Source organism: Protomyctophum parallelum (genome assembly GCF_964188405.1).
Source record: "Protomyctophum parallelum genome assembly, chromosome: 23".
Lineage (NCBI taxonomy): Eukaryota > Metazoa > Chordata > Actinopteri > Myctophiformes > Myctophidae > Protomyctophum > Protomyctophum parallelum.
The window spans coordinates 9,769,419-9,789,178 of record NC_139715.1 but is presented as its reverse complement, the minus strand read 5'-3'; the positions used below and the strand labels follow the sequence as shown (position 1 = coordinate 9,789,178).

Genomic DNA, 19,760 nt, shown 5'->3' with positions numbered 1-19,760 from the left:
AAATTCATTATTTGGAGAATATGAAGTTGTGAAACATAATACGCCCCTGCCCTCCAGCAAAGCAAGCAGAGAGAGCCAATCAAACATCAAAAGGGGGGGGGGGGGGAGAAATAGAGCCAGAATCCAGCATCCATCAATGCCATTTTTCACTTCACTTTAGGCAAATCGAAAAGCTTTTTTTTCCTGATATTTCAAACATTCCGGCACCGCTACATGGGGGGGGGGGGGGGATAGATATTCATCTCTCACGATGGCCATGCAACACTATACTGTACATAGACATACTGTAGATCAGTAGTTAGCTGAGTGACACGGCGGCCATGCGACAAATGTGTAAATTAGGCTTCAGGCCGCCCCCTTTTTCCCCTCACTGTATATTTTTCTTTTCCCTTTTTGCCTCCTTTATGATTTTCAAATGGTCAAATAATTATAGTGGAATAAAAGTACAATATTTGATCCAAGTGTATAGTGGAGTAGAAGTAAAAATAATAATAAGTAAAGCACAAATACAGTACCTCAAAACTGTACAGCACAGTAGGCCTACTTAAGTAAATGTAGTCTACTTAGTTACTTTCCACCACTGACAGCAGGAGATCAGAAAGTACCACTGCTGAGGAAGACAACCTTTATATTTTGTAAAAATGTTACACAGCATCTACGGAAACCCCAAACTGAATATATCCTTCTTTGTTCTAATTCTTTATTACGCTTTCCTTTTCATTCTGCGTTCTATTTCATTATGGAGGTTTATTTTTGCTAAAAACCAAAACGCATTCAGGACATTAACTATTTGAACTTTGTGCACATAACCAATACATTTGTGTTTAAAATGGCTGACATTCCTTCAGCACTACTTGACAAGCCACCGGAAGAAGTCCATATGCTTTGTTGGACCCACAAGAAGCAAGACCAATCATACTTGATATGTGTAGCTATTAGCTAATAGCACCTTTCCATAAAGTGATAAAACAATTTGACATCCACAGTTCTCTCTCCTCCTCTCCCATGCAGGCAGCTGAGGCTTAACTTGGTATTTTCTTTGTCCGACGCCAAGCTGTGTGGCATCCATGCCTGGCCATGTACATTCGTGAACAGACCCTATAGTCAGACCAAGAGAAGAGCATGGGTTCTGTTTTTAAACTTACATTTTTAGGACATAAGGACCACAAAGCAAATGCTGTGATCATCTATACTTCCTCCAGGGACAGCAGCTAGCTGTGTGGCTCATTCATCAAACCTCTGTTTTGCAGACTAATGTTCTGAATTATTTTGTTCATTCATGTCGTCCCTTGCAAAGCACAGGTATACATTTATTATGGCTGTGTATGATTTGCTTAATAAGAAGACATTTATTTTTATTAACGAGTGACTGGTGAGAACAAATGTAAGAAACTTTAAATGTTTATGAATGAGGCTCCTACGGATGTTCATTTTTCTTTGTGAAACACTAAAAAGCACATGCTTTTACATGCCAATACATACATACATTGTCCAGGACAGGTGAGAGCCAAGATAGCTTATTGTTAGCCGTTACATTCCATACAGCCATATGTATGAGAAAATGTAGAGAATACAAGTTAACGTCGTTTTCAAACTGTGAGAGGTACAGTGTGGATCGTGACATAGCTATTCTGTGTATACTGAGAGTGCGTACGCACAAACAGAACAAGACAAGACACACTTTGCCCACATGACACATGTCTCTAATTAGCAATTACTTAAATGAAATCCCATCACATTTCACAGCTATAGGGGCCTACACAGTAAGCAAAGACAAGAGCCTATACTCTCTGTCCATGGTTGGAACTACACCACAGGGTAGTTCTTAGACCCCCCTGCTCCCCCCACCCCCCTTTCGAAGCTCCAGAGAGCATGATCTAGCAGTCCAGAGAGCGTGTCCATATGTTGAACCGGAAGAGTGTAATTCCCAAATGAGACACCCGAAGAAAAAGAAAATCCAATTCATGTGACACCCAACCTCATGAGATTATTCATACTGACTGTCTTAAGAATAAAATAAACAAGCGATAGCGCGCTTTAAAAAATGATAGTAACCATTTCTCTTTAGCGCTTTTCGAGGGATAGTGTTTTGGAATAAAACTTTTTTTTAAACGGCTGATCTTCAAATGACCCTGTTCTTTTTTTTCTTTTCTTTTCAGTGTGCGCCCGAGTGTGACGTCACATCCTGACACAGGTGCTTTCATGTGCATCTCGGCTCTGCTGTCTGCCCGCGTCGGTTCAGGTGGACGTATCCTGACGTAGGATCATGGCAGCGGCGGGATTCAAGACAGCACGGCGTGGGTACTTCTGATGCCCACCAGGTTGTCGGCGCTGAGGGACCTCCTCATGGCTGATTTACCTAGGTCCTTGTACTTGTCCTCGCAGAGCTGGAGATGGCCTGAAAAACATTGATGGATCGATTGATTTAAAATGTATTCACGGTTTGTAGAAACGGGTACCGTTCAAACGATAGCACAGATCAATACAAAATCTGCCACAAGGATATACCAGAAAAAGCACTTGTTTATATCAGCGTCCTCCATTTTCAATTCATCAGAACTTTTAAAGACATACAAATATACACTTCTATGGAAATCATCATATACACACTACAGTTGAAGAAATGACAAAATCACACCTGTGTGAAGTGAGCGGTGCAACTGTACCGTGTGGGGGTCCCCGGGGCGTCCCCGCAACATCCAGACCCCCAGGAACGCGCCCAGGGGGCCGGCCCTGTTCCGGCCAGCCGCCCCGCGTCCGAAACGGTCGAGAAATGACAGAGTTACCGTGTGGGGGTTCCCGGGGGGTCCCCGCAACATCCAGACCCCCAGGAACACTGCTGTCATATTATAGTGTATTATAGCAACATGGTTAGTCTTCCCAATGGTCAATACATCAAGAACAATGTCCTGCAGTAGCCAGATAATTAGCTAGATATCTAACTTTTGGTGTACAATAATTGAAACATAATTCCGATTGATTGACACGAAACATGTTTAAGCTTGATCGACACGAACTGACCAAAGTACGGACCTACGTAGATAAACAAGAGACTTCTGTTACAGCCCAGCCAATTACAGGTTTGCCTGAGATTCTCTCTGGCAACATGTGGACACATTTGAATGGAGCTGAATGGAGTATGTTGGAGAGTGAGAAAGGCTGATGGCTGGCAGTGAATGATTGAATGCAGACTTGCCTGTGAGATTGACAGGTCCATGTTCGGACCTGCCCCTCCTTCCTGATTGGGTGTCTTCGCCCACACCCTAATCCCAGTTGGCTGTGCCTAGTTGGCTGTTGCCTATAAAAGCTCAGTTGAACTTTTGCTCTGGAGAGGACGACAGCAGTTTGCAGCAGAGACTCGGTTCCTCTGTCCTCCACCCTTTGCCTGCCCTTTTGTTTGTTTAGGTTGTTTTAAGTTCCTTTGACTTCGATTCTGTTCTGTAAGTTTTGCCTTAGTGCCTTTTGTAATCTGTTTGTTTCCCTTTAAGAGTAAAACCCTAGTTTGTTATTATTCTATCTGTAGTGTTTGTCTAATGTAACTTACTGTCCTTTTGTAAGGGTGTTAGGTCCCTTTTGTTTGTCTCTTTATTGTAATTTTGTTAGTTAGGTTAGTTAGGGTTTAGTATTGTATTTTTGTTCTTGGTTAGGGATTGAGTTAGGGGTAAACCTTTATTTTTTAGATAGATACTTTTGCTATGTAAACCGCACCCTGAAGCCAATACTTATTTTTGAATTGAAAAGTACAAGGATTTGAATCCAGTGTCTCTGTGGACAAAGAAAAGAGCTACAGCAATAAACTAAAGTTCTTTTTCAACCCTGTCTCCTCTCGCATTGTGTTGTTTGCCTTCACCCTAGACGAAGGTGCGTAACATAATTGGACATGTGATTCAGACCCTCCTGTTGCTGGAATAGATGACGTATGTAAAACAGATGCTTCAGCCAGACACTGAACCCCCTTGCCACTATGTGTCTAGTTCTCTGGATTAAGTTTGATTTTGTTGCTGTTGGGCAGAAACCTCATATCTACTATATTTTTAGTTTTTGTGGGGTTTTTTGTACGTGATCATACTACAGCATCAGAAAAAGGAATCAAAATGAGCAGATCTACAAGTTCGAAACGCTGCGTGAAGCTTGTAGACCTGCTACTTTCGCTATTTTTTTTTATTTGAATCCTGAAAAGTAACAGTTTTGGTCTTGTAGTACAGTATAATTATTCCATGTGATCGTATTTATACTTGGGAAAGTCATCGAATCGCTTCCTGCTGTTTGTGTCACATTAACATTAAAAATGACTTGGTTCTACCATTTACACAGGCTGTACAACACTAATGGTTCACTCAATCGCTCAAATATTCAGTCAAAGGCTGAAATACACCTTATAATACACAAGCATTTTTCCAAATGGACTACAAAGGCTGGTCATTATAGATGATGCCATCCTTTCCTTTCCTTCCTAGGAGACAGCTGGTTGTTTATAAATGCCTAAATCCAACAGCTGGCTTGTTAAAATACTTCAGATCTGATCTAAGCAGCACATCACGGAACCAACTTGTTTTGTTTTTCTTCTTTAACGAAATAAAACAGCACTGGCTGAAGTTCATTCGAATTTTAGTCCAGACAAGATTCTGTTAATCATTATGTGCTTAAACTGTCAAAAGAAATGGCAATTTGAAGCTTCAAAAAGTGTTCCTAAGGGGAAATAATGGTGATTAATCTTTTTAATGCAACCAGCAGATTAGAAAAACAAAACACGGAAAACGTGGTTATATTGATATATCTTCCCTTCTTCTCTGGAATCGTGCCTTAAAGCAGACCAGAGGTAGAAAACTGTCGTTCCATGATGTCATCGCTAGGGACACATGCATCAGTAAGCAGGAACTGGGGATGGCAATGAAGGACCGACAAGTCTGGCGTGGCATTGTGAAATCCATGATGATGATGAAAAAATGATGATGTATACTCAGAATCATGAACCCTAGCGTCCCTATTCTGGGAATGTCATAAATATTAGGCAAAGAGAAGGGAACCCACACACTCATAATATGCTCCAAAAGATAGATTTATTGACGTTTCGAGCCGAGGCTCTTGAAGAGCTCTTCTTTTGGAGCATATGAGTGTGCGGGTTCCCTTCTCTATTCATATGTTACTTTTTGAACCCAGCACCTCCACGAAGTGATGTGCATATTTACTTGCGCAAGCAGAGCGCGCAAGTAATAATTTCGCCCGGTCTGTGTGCACCGTGCCAGCCAACACGCCACTTGATGCGTATGCAAATAAAATTTTGTGCCTGGTTTGCTGGGACCAGATTACATAAATGACCATATGTCTTACGTCATCATTTAGAGCTAGTCATACGTATACTATATACATAATCAGTCAAATAAAATAGCAAATTGTGCCTGATTTGCTGGGACCAGAGTACATGGTGTGTATATGTATGACTAGCTCTCAATGATGACGTAAGAAATATGGTCATTTATGTAATCTGGTCCCAGCAAACCAGGCACAAATCTGCTGTTTTATTTGCATACGCATCAAGTGGCGGGTTGGCTGGCACGGTTTTTGGCGCAAAGTAACCACAGTATACCGCTAATCAACTTACAATTACATACTCTATATAGTATATACATATATGTATACGTATGTCTTACGTCATCATTTAGAGCTAGTCATACGTATACTATATACATAATCAGTCAAATAAAATAGCAAATTGTGCCTGATTTGCTGGGACCAGAGTACATGGTGTGTATATGTATGACTAGCTCTCAATGATGACGTAAGAAATATGGTCATTTATTTAATCTGGTCCCAGCAAACCAGACACAAATCAGCTGTTTTATTTGCATACGCATCAAGTGGCGGGTTGGCTGGCACGGTTTTTGGCGCAAAGTAACCACAGTATACCGCTAATCAACTTACAACTACATACTCTATATAGTATATGTATATGTATACGTATGTCTTATGTCATAATTTAGAGCTAGTCATACATATACTATATACATAATCAGTAAAATAAAATAGCAAATTGTGCCTGATTTGCTGGGACCAGAGTACATGGTGTGTATATGTATGACTAGCTCTCAATGATGACGTAAGAAATATGGTCATTTATGTAATCTGGTCCCAGCAAACCAGACACAAATCAGCTGTTTTATTTGCATACGCATCAAGTGGCGGGTTGGCTGGCACGGTTTTTGGCGCAAAGTAACCACAGTATACCGCTAATCAACTTACAACTACATACTCTATATAGTATATGTATATGTATACGTATGTCTTATGTCATAATTTAGAGCTAGTCATACATATACTATATACATAATCAGTAAAATAAAATAGCAAATTGTGCCTGATTTGCTGGGACCAGAGTACATGGTGTGTATATGTATGGTCACATTCTCACCTAATACTTCGGTAGACTCAGATCCGTATGGGCGGGGAAAGGGGATACTTGCATATTTAATTGGCTGCGGTTTGCCTTCACACTGTCATTCGCAGCAATTGGAAACGCAGCAGGGGGGACCTTTATCAATGTGTTCCGTTCATAAACTATAGCCTACACAGTGAAATCTATGGTGATAAAATTACACTCATAACGTGCATGTGTCGTGCCATCTGGGACCCCCCCCCCCCCCCCTCTCTCTCTCTCTCTACGCACGCAGCCGCCACACACTGTTCTTTTGGGCATGGAGGCACAGCGCTGCATGAGCGCACTGATATAACTCCCCAGTCCCACACAGTGACAGCACTCCATGTTTACGGCACGCACAGACAGACAGACAGACAGAATATTATGTAGGCTATAATACACTGCAGTGTTTTTATGTGTTTTCTTAAGCAATTGATTATTGTAGCCTACACGTCCTCATTTCGATCAGGGCTTCAGTCTCCTTATTCGACCACGTCTATCCACAGTAACGGGACATCTTTGCGCTGCGTAAAATATGCCTTAACCGTCTCCAACTGTGTTCAGCTCCTCACCCGCCACATTATGTTTGCTTCATTTCCTTTATTTACTGCGGATTGCATTCACACCTGCACCGAATCGTAGTCAAGTGCGATTCGAAGCGAAGCGAAACCCACGTTTTTGGGCGGAGTAAAATGCGGTTATTTGCTGCGCATTAGGATTCGAATGAGCCTTCACACCTGCCAAACGAAGCGCACTTTCTGACAATGCGCAGCAGGATTCGTTTTAATCGCAGCAAAGCTCTCTCGTATGAATGCGACCTATGACTAGCTCTCAATGATGACGTAAGAAATATGGTCATTTATGTAATCTGGTCCCAGCAAACCAGGCACAAATCTGCTGTTTTATTTGCATACGCATCAAGTGGCGGGTTGGCTGGGACGGTTTTTGGCGCAAAGTAACCACAGTATACCGCTAATCAACTTACAACTACATACTCTATATACTGTAGCATATGTATATGTATACGTATGACTTACGTCATCATTTAGAGCTAGTCATACGTATACTATATACATAATCAGTAAAATAAAATAGCAAATTGTGCCTGATTTGCTGGGACCAGAGTACATGGTGTGTGTATATGGATGACTAGCTCTCAATGATGACATAAGAAATATGGTCATTTATGTAATCTGGTCCCAGCAAACCAGGCACAAATCTGCTGTTTTATTTGCATACGCATCAAGTGGCGGGTTGGCTGGGACGGTTTTTGGCGCAAAGTAAACACAGTATACCGCTAATCAACTTACAAATTACATATACATATGTATGACTAGCTCTCAATTAGGGATGCACCGAAAATTCGGCCACCGAAAATATTCGGCCGAAAATGGCTAAAAATATATTTTCGGCCTATTCGGTTTCGGCTCAAATAGGCCGAAAATATATCACAGAATAGTCAAAACACCGGGTCGGTATAAACACAACACGCGATTGTCTTGAATGTAACCAGAGCGCTCCGCATCTACCTCTCTCTCTCTCCCAACTTCAGTCTCCCCCCCACACACACACACACACACACACACAGCGTCAAGTTGCTCTGTGCTGTGGCTGCGATGCGCTCCGCGAAATCTGCGAGCTCATCAACAGGTCCCAAAACATGGTATTTGTGAGCACCGCCACTGTCTATTCTTTTGTCGTATGACAAAAAATGCTCCCCAATGTCTGAATCTGTGAGTTTGCATGCAGGCTACGACGAACACTAGCAGTAGCTTGCTCGTTAGCTCCTCAAATCTGTTCCACCTGTGTGTAATCTCAGCAGCGCATTGAAGTGGGCACAGGCAGGGCAAAAGCAGAAGCAGAACGTCCGTGAACGTTTTGCTTAACAATGATCAGTTGTTCAGTGCTGTTTAACTTTGGCATATGTGATACTAGAGCCTAGAGAACATGCTAATATGGCTGCTAAATAAGAACGTTTTCCCCTATCAGCTAGCATGCTATTGTGTGTGTGTGTGTGTGTGTGTGTGTGTGTGTGTGTGTGTGTGTGTGTGTGTGTGTGTGTGTGTGTGTGTGTGTGTGTGTTTGTGCGTGCGTGTGCGTGCGTGCCCACACACTGTGTAGGACAGTGGTTCTCATAGTGGGAGTTCCAGCTAAATTATAGATAGTTAGGAAGTAAACCAAGTGGGGCCGGTCTGTAACAGAGTGCAAAAATGGAACCAAATACACTCTCAAAATTTACATTGATTTTTACAATAGAAATAAAAATAAATTGGGGTCCCAGAGATAGAAATGGGAAGAAAGACAGTCAGCTATACACAGTCAACATTACAGATTACAGTATCATTACAAGTACAAGGAATGGCAATGAAATCAAATTGTATTAAAAAGGGGGTAAAATAAAATTTTTGAAGGAGTATTCATTTTTATTGTCTTTATTGTTAGTTACAACATGCCTACAATAACTTGAAGCATTTTTTTAAAGGTAATTGCAAAAAAGGGGCCATAATCCGATTAATCGTTTAAATAATCGCCCGATGAATCGATTATGAAAATCCATAATCATGTATTTTGCCATAATCAGGTAGCTTTACAACAAAGCTGTATTCGGCTATTCGGTATTCGGTTTTCGGCCAACTGTTTCCTATATTCGGTATTCGGTTTCGGCCAAGAATTTCCCTTTCGGTGCATCCCTACTCTCAATGATGACGTAAGACATATGGTCATGTATGTAATATATCTGTGCCTGATTTGCTGGGACCAGATTACATGCATGACCATATGTATATGGATTTCATACATATACATATGTAATTTGTAAAATAAATTAGCAAATTTTGCCTGATTTGCTGGGACCAGATTACATACATGACCATATGTCTTACGTCATCATTGAGAGCTAGTCATAGATATACATGTAATTTGTAAGTTGATTAGCGGTATACTGTGGTTACTTACAGAGAAAATGATATAGGTGGGGGAGTTATGTTTGTTATAAAAGAAGATATTTCCATTAAAATAATTCAAAATGAAATCAAGATATTAGAAAAAGTAGAACACGTATGCATACATGTAAAAGATAAAGATCTACCCTTCAAACCTTCAAATCCACCCTCAAAACCCACCTCTTCAAAATTGCCTTCCCTAGCTAACCCTTTTCACTGTCTTTTAATGTTCTTTAGCTTTTAGTGTTATTTTTCCTTTTTCTATTAAAGTTGTTTTTAATTTGTTGTTACCTCTGTAAAGCCCCCCCATGTAAAGCGTCTTTGGGTACTCAGAAAAGCGCTATATAAGTTTGAGATATTATTATTATTATTATTATTATTATTATCTATATATCATTCTTATGTACAGATCACCTAAAACAGACCTTTCGAAATTAAACACATTTCTCGAAAACATGGTAAAGTATCCATCATCTCCGACTTCTGCAATTATGATAATAGGAGATTTCAATGAAGACCAATATAGTGAGAAAGGTAGAAGTATAAAGACCTTCATGTCAAGATTAGGCTTTAAACAATTAAATACAAATCCAACTACAGATTACGGAAGTATTTTAGATCATGTATATTTTAACAAATGTGAAAGTATTATTACAGAAATTGAAGTTAGAGACACCTATTACTCTGATCATGATTTAGTATTAATATCACTATATTCCGAGACGAAATACATTTAAACAATTGACAATTTAGAATAAATAATAGAATTATTATACTGTATAACATATTTTAATTCAGTTTATATACCTTTTGTTTCATCACATATCAATGATTTATTTTTCTTTAAAAAACTAAAAAGGGATCCAGAATATATCTACATCGATAAAACTGTATTTCTTAGATAGAAACTTGAACCATACTTAATAATACTAGGTGTTTATATGCATAAAGTAGGTAGGTAGCAAATAGTTACACCTAATAATTAGACATTTCAAACGTTCCTTCACAGAGATACTGAGATTTGACAGTTTACAGCGGTCAAAAGTACTTGCGCGCTCTGCTTGCGCACTAGTTGGCCATTTATGGCCTACTAGTGTGCAACAAGCAAGTATGCACTCGACAGAGTGCAGTTCTAGTTTACTATAGTTTCTGTATAAATAATAGGCAAACATTCATTAGTATTGGTGGTGGTTAACAGCCATATATCAGCCATAGAAATCCTCCTGAAACGATGCTGACGTATCAGTCAATGACATGAAAATGTACTCGCCTCTAGTTTCTGGGCCCGCTTGTTTCTGAGCGGCTCCAAGGGGAAGCTGAGGTTGTTGTCGTCTGCCAGCGAGCGCAGGTCAAAGTAGTACTTGGCATAGACGCTGGCCGGAACGTTGATGTTAAACTGGAGCAGCTCCAGGAAGTGACGCTCCATCTCATTCCTGAGGAAGCAGAGAGGGGGCAGAGATCACATCCCAGGGTGACGTAGGATGAGTGTGCAGGCTCCAGCTAAACGCATTTGCGTCGTAAGTATTTAGCATTCCTATCCAGGTTTGAACTGTCACTCTAATCACTCTGCTACGCTGTTGCACCTGCCGGTATTTGCTGGTATCTCTCTTCAGGACTCAATAATTCAACCACTTCAATCTCAGGGTCAAAAGCAACCATCATCAACAATCGTTGATGATGGTTCGTGAACAAGGGCCGGGTCATTTGACCAGCAACCATCACATCGTCCAGAATGCCGCCGCTCGCCTCCTCACCAACACAAATAGGCGGGACCATATCACCCCAGTCCTCGCCTCCCTCCACTGGCTCCCGTCTGCTTCAGAATTGATTTTAAGATTTTAGTGTTTTAGTGTTTGTTTTTAAAGCCCAAAATGACCTGTCCCCTCCATATTTAGCTGAATTGATCACTCCATATGTCCCAACAAGAGCCCTGAGATCGGCCAATCAGTCTCTCCTGATTGTGCCTGACACACAATTCAGGACCAGAGGAGATTGCGCGTTCGCCGTGGCCGGTCCCAACCTCTGGAACGCCCCGCCGCTCCATGTTCGCTCTGCTCGGTCGTTGACGGTTTTTAAATCCGTATTAAAGACTAATTTTTACTCTATCGCTTTAAATTCAATTTAATTTAAGTCTAAATTAAATGGGATAGGTTTTTATCCCTGCTTCTGGGCAGATTAAATTAAATGGGATAGGTTTTATCCCTGCTTCTGGGCAGACTAAATTAAATGATAGGTTTTATCCCTGCTTCTGGGCAGACTAAATTAAATGGGATAGGTTTTATCCCTGCTTCTGGGCAGACTAAATTAAATGATAGGTTTTATCCCTGCTTCTGGGCAGACTAAATTAAATGGGATAGGTTTTATCCCTGCTTCTGGGCAGACTAAATTAAATGATAGGTTTTATCCCTGCTTCTGGGCAGACTAAATTAAATGGGATAGGTTTTATCCCTGCTTCTGGGCAGACTAAATTAAATGGGATAGGTTTTATCCCTGCTTCTGGGCAGACTAAATTAAATGAGATAGGTTTTATCCCTGCTTCTGGGCAGACTAAATTAAATGGGATAGGTTTTATCCCTGCTTCTGGGCAGACTAAATTAAATGGGATAGGTTTTATCCCTGCTTCTGGGCAGACTAAATTAAATGGGATAGGTTTTATCCCTGCTTCTGGGCAGACTAAATTAAATGGGATAGGTTTCATCCCTGCTTCTGGGCAGACTAAATTAAAGGGACACTTCACCCTTTTTGCAAAAAAATATATGTTAATGACGTTTAGAAGCTTTAGAACACTTTCCTGGGGGTCTTTATGTGTGTAATATGTGGTTTTAGATATTTTAGATTGTAGCAGTGAGCCTGTTGTCTCTGATGTCATGGACAGTGGGCTCACTTCCTTCCTGGACTACATGTTGTCTCAGTAAGACAGCTCTCCCCCTATCCACAAGGAGGAGCAGTGCAACAAATAATTATGGGAATTGTAGTCCAGGAAGGTAGTGAGACCAGTGTCCATGACATCAGAGACAACAGGCTCACTGCTACAATCTAAAATAACTAAAACCACATATTACACACATAAATACCCCCAGGAAAGTGATCTAAAGCTTCTAAACGTCATTAACATATATTTTTTTGCAAAATCCCTGCTTCTGGGCAGACTAAATTAAATGGGATAGGTTTTATCCCTGCTTCTGGGCAGACTAAATTAAATGGGATAGGTTTTATCCCTGCTTCTGGGCAGACTAAATTAAATGCATGTACTTGCTTTGGGAAGTGGGATGTAGCCTGTCTAATATGTTTGATAATTATGTTTGATAATATGACAATTGATCCATTTATTTGAAAATATACGTTAATCCTGGCAGCTGAATTTTGTTGAAAATGTGTCAAATGTTACCTTTTTAAAATTCAATAATAGCCTAAATAGAGATCTACACGTTCACAGTGTTGTAAGCCTGTACAATATAAATGTATTATTTTACTAAATCAAACCCTGGACGAGGGACACTCACATGTCCTCCACAGTAATGTCCTTAAGGATCTGGCAGTAGTCAACGTTCCACACCGTCTGGTCATCCCAGACCTTGGAGGCCAGCAGGATGGCCCCGAGAACGATGCGCTTCCAGTTACAGGGACAGATGTCCAACTCTGCATAGGTCAAAAGCCTCTCCAAGTACACCTACACATGCACGCAACAAACAAACATGATGAATGATAAAATGATAATGATAAAAACAGACACACGTACTTGGCGGTGACCCTACCAGAGTGTACTTGGTGGTGACCCTACCAGAGTGTACTTGGCGGTGACCCTACCAAGTGTACCATTGAAAGTCAATGGGGAGACCTGGCTCACATGTAACCAAATGCTCCCTTCTGAGAGGCTAAATGTCATCAAATGGTGGTCCGTGGCTCAAATGCTGCACAGACTTGGCGAGCTTCAGGCACCCAGAAAAAATTCTTGAAATTTTGAGTCAGAGCTGTAGATTATTCGATTGGGCTGATGGTCACTTTGTGGCATCCCTAGTCAGTAGGTGCTCTTAGTCGACTCAGTCGACAGACTGAGACTGAGCTCTGAGACAATTCAAATGCCAGTCCACTTCCTCACAAACAATCCGGTTCCGGGTGTTGCTTGTCTGTGTTTTCTTTCTCTTCGTCCATATGCCCAAATATGGATGATTGACGACATAGTTCTGACAGGTTGTTCTGGCCAAATGGCCAATTGCGTGACAATATGACATAATCATATTATAATAATTGTTCTTTATAAAGACGTGTCCGATACTCTAAACATCTGTTAAGAGACTTGCAACGAGGAAACCGAGCTGACTTCATCCTAACAAGTTCATCTGTAAACTAGTTGTCAACACTTATTGACGGTGGAGCTGCTGCTGTGAAATGTTTCACTGGACGATACATCTGGAAGGAGAACATAGGAAGAACCAGGCTGCTGCTGTGGTGGTCGGACACGAGATCTACTGCTTTGGAGGAGACAGAAACCAGAGGAGAAGAGATCACGTTGAAGTACACGTCTTCAATAGAGCGTCTTTATGCTGGAGAAGGTTGTTGACCCCAGTGATCCCTGGAACAGCAGAACCTGACCTTGAGCTCCAGGGCCACACAGCTGTGCTGATTGAAGATATTGTCTACCTCTGGGGAGGGAATCCTTACTGCAATGTGCTTTATGCATTTGATGTTGACGCCCACAGATGGTTCAAACCACAGGTTTCCGAGACCGTTCCAGAGGGGAGGTGTTACGTGTTATGTGTTGAGTACCACTCAGCCTGTGTTTTGGGGAAGGTCATGTTTATTCATGGAGGATGGACCGGGGGTGGATACACTAATGACATCTACAAGTTGGACACCACCACAATGGTCTGGACTTTAATTAACACCAGAGGAACTCCACCTCCTGATTCATACCGTCACTCTGCTACCATCATCGGGACAAAGATGTTTGTATTTGGGGGCTTCTGGCGGGGTCAGCACTACAACACCATCAGAGTGTTTGACACAGAGACTAACCATTGGCTGGACACACCTTCTACACAGCTTCTACCAGAAGGACGCAGGGATCATTCAGCCTTTACCTACAATGGAGAGCTGTACATATTTGGTGGGTTGAACGCCGGTCACGCCGACTTTCCACTCAATGATGTGTGGAAATTCAGTCCAGAGACCTTCTCCTGGAAGAAGGTTGAGCCCAAGGGGAAAGGACCGCCTCCGATGTCTAGGATGTGCTGTTGCATGCTGGGAGATCGTGTCATCCTCTTCGGAGGAAGCCAAACACCTGGTGATCTGTATGTCTTAGACTTCAGTCCTAGCCTCAAGACATTATGTAAGCTAGAGGTTATTCAGTACGGTCTGGAGCAGTCTGGACTCCCACACAACATCAGGTGGGAACTGGCAGCCATGCGTAGCAACAGCAGCTGAGAAAAATAACATATCTAAACTTAAAAACAAAAACTAGACAAAAACAGTGAGGTCAGAATCATACAGTTATCACTACAGTAATAGAGACGTCACCAAGAGGAACGGACATGGTGGCCGAAAGCAGGTACTGCAGCTCCAGGGGCATTTGGGCCAATCACATGAACGCTCCAGGGGCATTTGGGCCAATCACATGAACACACCGAGGGGGCCGAGCCAATGCACAACGGCGGTGACGCTCGATCATGACTTGCTCTAAGATTCTAATTCTAAATTCTATAAAAAAAACAATCCATTCTAAGATTCTAATTCTAAATTCTATTAAAAAACAATCCATTCTAAGCTTCTAATTCTAAATTCCAGAGTTGTAGCCGTTTGAAAACAGAATGTCTTGAGCTGTAAAACTGGGCAAAAAGAACAGCAGAGATAAATTCATCTTTTATGAAAGCACCAAGTCTCTTTACATCTGTCTGTAATCGGCGTAACTCCAGAACCGTTCGCTGCACCGACTTGAAATCATTACACACACGCGTTCCACACCCACGCAGGAAGTGCAGTGCCCGTTGTCGAGTCCGTCGGACCCACGGTTGTCAAGAACCGCCACAAATAAAAAGGCCTCTGCCCGGGCTCTGGACAGAGCTTTACTGAACTACAAAACTGACATAGACTGCAGGTTTTGTTTGGCACACAATTATCTTTAGGACTCGTTCACTGAAAATAGCTGAATTACATGCTCACAATGTGTCATATATTGCGATGCATTGTGAGCTTGTAGATCGGCCATTTTAGGTGAGTGGCTGCGAATCTTTAGGTGTCCCACGATTCGATTCGATTCCGATTCTTGGGGTGACGATTCGATTCAAAAACGATCTTTTCGATTTTTCCGATTCTCGATTCAAAAGAGATTTTTTTCCGATTCTAAAGCAGTTTTTTATTTTTATTAAAAACAATTAAATAGAATTTTAGCATGATCTACTCCAGTCTTCTGGCATGAAAGCAGAGTACATTTAGTAAAAAGCTTGTATAATTGTAAAGGTTTTATCAACTGAATGATTTAAACACACAAAGGTTAAATCCAAGAGTAAGAACATGTCTCATTTATTTAGCTTGCACAAATTTGAACCAGTACAAAAGTTACAAAATCTCTTCTCACTCAATACCAGAACAATACATTAGTATTAAAACAGGTGTAAAATAAATACAATTGGCAGGCTTAGCTAAGCTGGTAGTAAATGCACTATGCAGAAACCCAGGTCATAATGCATTGCATGCACAGGTAGTACCTGTGCATTTTTTTTGCACAAATGTACCTGTCAGGTACAGGTACATTTGTGCAAAAAAGAAAATAAAAAAATAATTTTGGAAAATGAGAATCGATTCTGAATCGGACGGCATTAGACTTGCGATTCTAACTCGAATCGATTTTTTTTGACAGCCCTAGCACCACCATCAATAAAACTAGGAATGTGGTTAAAATCTGATTCTCAAAAATGTGTTTCCACCCGTTTTTAATTTGCTGTTCAGACTTGACAGAAACCAATCTGATTCCAATCTAGATAGGTAAAAAAAAGTGAATTGGTGTGCCATTCTGAATATAGTAGTCATACATACTCTAGGCTACCGTACATATCATTACAAAAAGAAAAGTGCTTGCATTTCTATAGTCCAGTCCAATCCTGCACAATACAGTACAGTACAGTACAGTACACAAGAGAACTCACCGTTAATGGATGTATCTTCTCATCAAATATATCCAGAGAACGGTTTGAATCTCGGTTTAAAGTAAAATAATTGAGATTAAAAACAGACATAAGAAAAATAGGTACAATCCTGATTTGAGTCAACCTGATCAAGTAAAGCCTAAGACAGTCTAGTCCCACATATTCCCCTATAGGGATTACAATGCAAATAAAAAGTACATGAACCCGTGGACTTAAGGCCTATTCATAGTCTGGATTTTCGGTGGTAAGGTGACCACCGCTCCGGTGGTGAGCTGACCACCGGAGCTGAAATAACGTTGAGCGGTGGTGAGTAAAAACAGAGAGATGGGCTGGAGTGGTGGCGGTGGTTTGCTCTTCACCGCGGCTCGTGAAGTCATGTTGTAGTTCGGTGGTCACCCCACCACCGAAAATCCAGACTATGTATGAGCCTTTAGCGCCCTCTACTGATATTGACGTCAGACTTCGGTGCTCTATACATCGATTGCAAACAATCGATCAATCAATCGATACACATACCGTACCTGTTCTTTATGTGGTAATATATGGCCAGAGTGACACTGAAAGACACACACACACACACACACACAAACACAAACACAAACACAAACACACACACACACACACACACACACACACACACACACACACACACACACACACACACACACACACACACACACACACACACACACACACACACACACGCACGCACGCATGCATGCATGCATGCATAAATAATGGCCTGCAATATTCAAACAACGTCCATTTGTGGCTGTAATGGAGTAATGGTGTAACGAGGAGAAAGACTACGTACCATTTGACTGTGCTCTTCAGGTTAGGTTGACTGACTGTGCTATCATCAAGGAATATGGTGGAACAGGAGCTGTACTTTTTGGTCAGGAGTCCCGGGGACATCTGGTAGAGGAGAGATGATGATGATGATGCCACCACCGATACAGACAAACAATAATTTGCCCGGTTGTGTCCGGTCAGATAACATTAATTACACAGTTACTTACATGATTCAGATAATTGCTTTTCCTCTTCTCGCGTACTGCATAGGGAACAAAGACAAGTGTGTGTGTGTGTGTGTGTGTGTGTGTGTGTGTGTGTGTGTGTGTGTGTGTGTGTGTGTGTGTGTGTGTGTGTGTGTGTGTGTGTGTGTGTGTGTGTGTGTGCATATAAAAGTGGTTAGCATTGCCTAAACTCAGCTGAGGAACCAGTAGAGAACTTCCAAAGAACCATACATGGGTAACAACACTGGGTCTTTGTACGGCAACAGTTCTATAAAATGTAGCACCTCCACCACGCCATGTAACTGCAGAAGAACACATTTGTAATGTGTATGAACAATATGTAACACTATCTAATGTGTATGAACAAAATGTAACACTATCTAATGTGTATGAACAATATGTAACACTATCTAATGTGTATGAACAAAATGTAACACTATCTAATGTGTATGAACAATATGTAACACTATCTAATGTGTATGAACAATATGTAACACTATCTAATGTGTATGAACAATATGTAACACTAGTATCTAATGTGTATGAACAATATGTAACACTATCTAATGTGTATGAACAATATGTAACACTAGTATCTAATGTGTATGAACAATATGTAACACTATCTAATGTGTATGAACAATATGTAACACTAGTATATAATGTGTATGAACAATATGTAACACTATCTAATGTGTATGAACAATATCGAACAATAATATTACCCATTACTTTAAAAAAATCACACCCATGTGAAGTGAGGGGCGCTCTTCTTCTTTACATTTTTATCCCACGATTTTGCAACCCATTCTTTTTCACCCAGTGTCAATTATCAAATGTAATCCCGGGCGCTACACTTCCTCTGCCAACCTGGGGAGGCAGCGGACTGACGTCATGTTTCCTTCTATGCATGAGGAGGCCCTTTTGCCAACCCCACCTATAGGGTATGGGCACTGATGACGCGGAGGAGGGAACACGCCTCCAGTGAGGGGCACTCTTAATATCATACATCATTCTGGCTACAATTTGCGTCCTCACTTTTTTTTCTTCAATGTACTTTTCTCAGCCAATCACATCATCGCTATGGGGTGATCAGCCAATCAGAAGCCAATGTTTGTGTTTACACAAATAGGGAAGGTGGGCATAGGAGGGGCTAGCACCCCTCGTGGCACAATCGTTATGCGATGCTCAACCAATGGCACATCTTCCACCTAATTACGACGGCATTGGGCCGATTGATACTCCTATTTTAGAGCCGAATAAAAGTCGGTTTGGCTCTGTACAGCCTACAATGTGACGTCACTTGAGGTTCAGGGGGGCGGGTACCGTCCTAAATTCGGCTCTTCGGTGCTACTGAACATTTCTGACGAGCCGAATCATTTCGGCACTACAGCGCCGAAACAGCGGTAAAATAGGAGTATGAATCGGCCCAAAATCACAATTTGCGTCCTCACTTTTCCATCTTCACCTTTGTCTTTTCTAAAAAAAAAATTGTCTGCACACACAAAAGTTCAGTGCGCTGACTTTGTTTGTCCTGACTGGAGCTGGGCATTGAATTGGGTGGACGTGCGCGCACACTATCTTTTCACACCTTTCTCACATTTCAGCCTTCCCAGACTTGCGTAATCCCTGCATAAAGGAACCAAAATCAATCTCCCCCGTGAAATACTCACCGTCTGTCTGGGACTTGTACAGGAAAAGGGTGCTGGCTCTGGGGTGGTCAGACGGATTGGACTCCTGTGCCAGTTCTGATGGAGAGAAAGTAAATACAATGAGCCTCCCCTGCAGAACCCTGCGGTTCTGTATTGGCTCTTTTCAACCATGAAGGGTAACCCATGCAGAACCTTCGATAACCTGAAAAATGTCAGACCCTGTGGTGTTTGTTAAATTGTTTATGTTCCCATTATACAACCATAATCACCACTTTAGCTTTTTTTTTTTGATCTCATCTTATCAAGGCTGGTAAATATAAAGAAAAAGAAAAAACGTAAAAGAGCCAAAATGCCATTATGCAAGCAGAAAGCGCATTACAAACCAAACATAGCTCAGAAAGAAAAAACATCTGAGACACAGCCGATCTATAGTTCAAAGTGTTAGTAGGTAACAGGCGTTAATGCAATAGCGCAGTTACAATTACAACCTCACAAAAATGATCTAGAGTCTTGGGGAGGCCAAACCTTTTTTTTCCATAGCTGTGAGCGATGGGCGGTGAGAAAAAAAGGGGGGGGGGGAGAAGGTTCGCCAT

At 41.4% G+C, this 19,760-nt stretch overlaps 1 pseudogene across 1 annotated transcript; it reads right to left on the bottom strand.

Moving 5' to 3' along the window:
- Window positions 1–2,200: 2,200 nt before the first annotated feature.
- On the bottom strand, window positions 2,201–19,705 carry LOC310853883 (cyclin-Y-like protein 1; annotated as a pseudogene). The gene is made up of 9 exons (XR_014571112.1): window positions 19,693–19,705; window positions 19,189–19,263; window positions 17,519–17,553; window positions 17,314–17,414; window positions 17,016–17,056; window positions 16,471–16,549; window positions 12,861–13,108; window positions 10,624–10,790; window positions 2,201–2,398 (listed from the first exon to the last, which is right to left on the bottom strand). The product of XR_014571112.1 is annotated as a cyclin-Y-like protein 1 (transcript).
- Window positions 19,706–19,760: the final 55 nt, after the last annotated feature.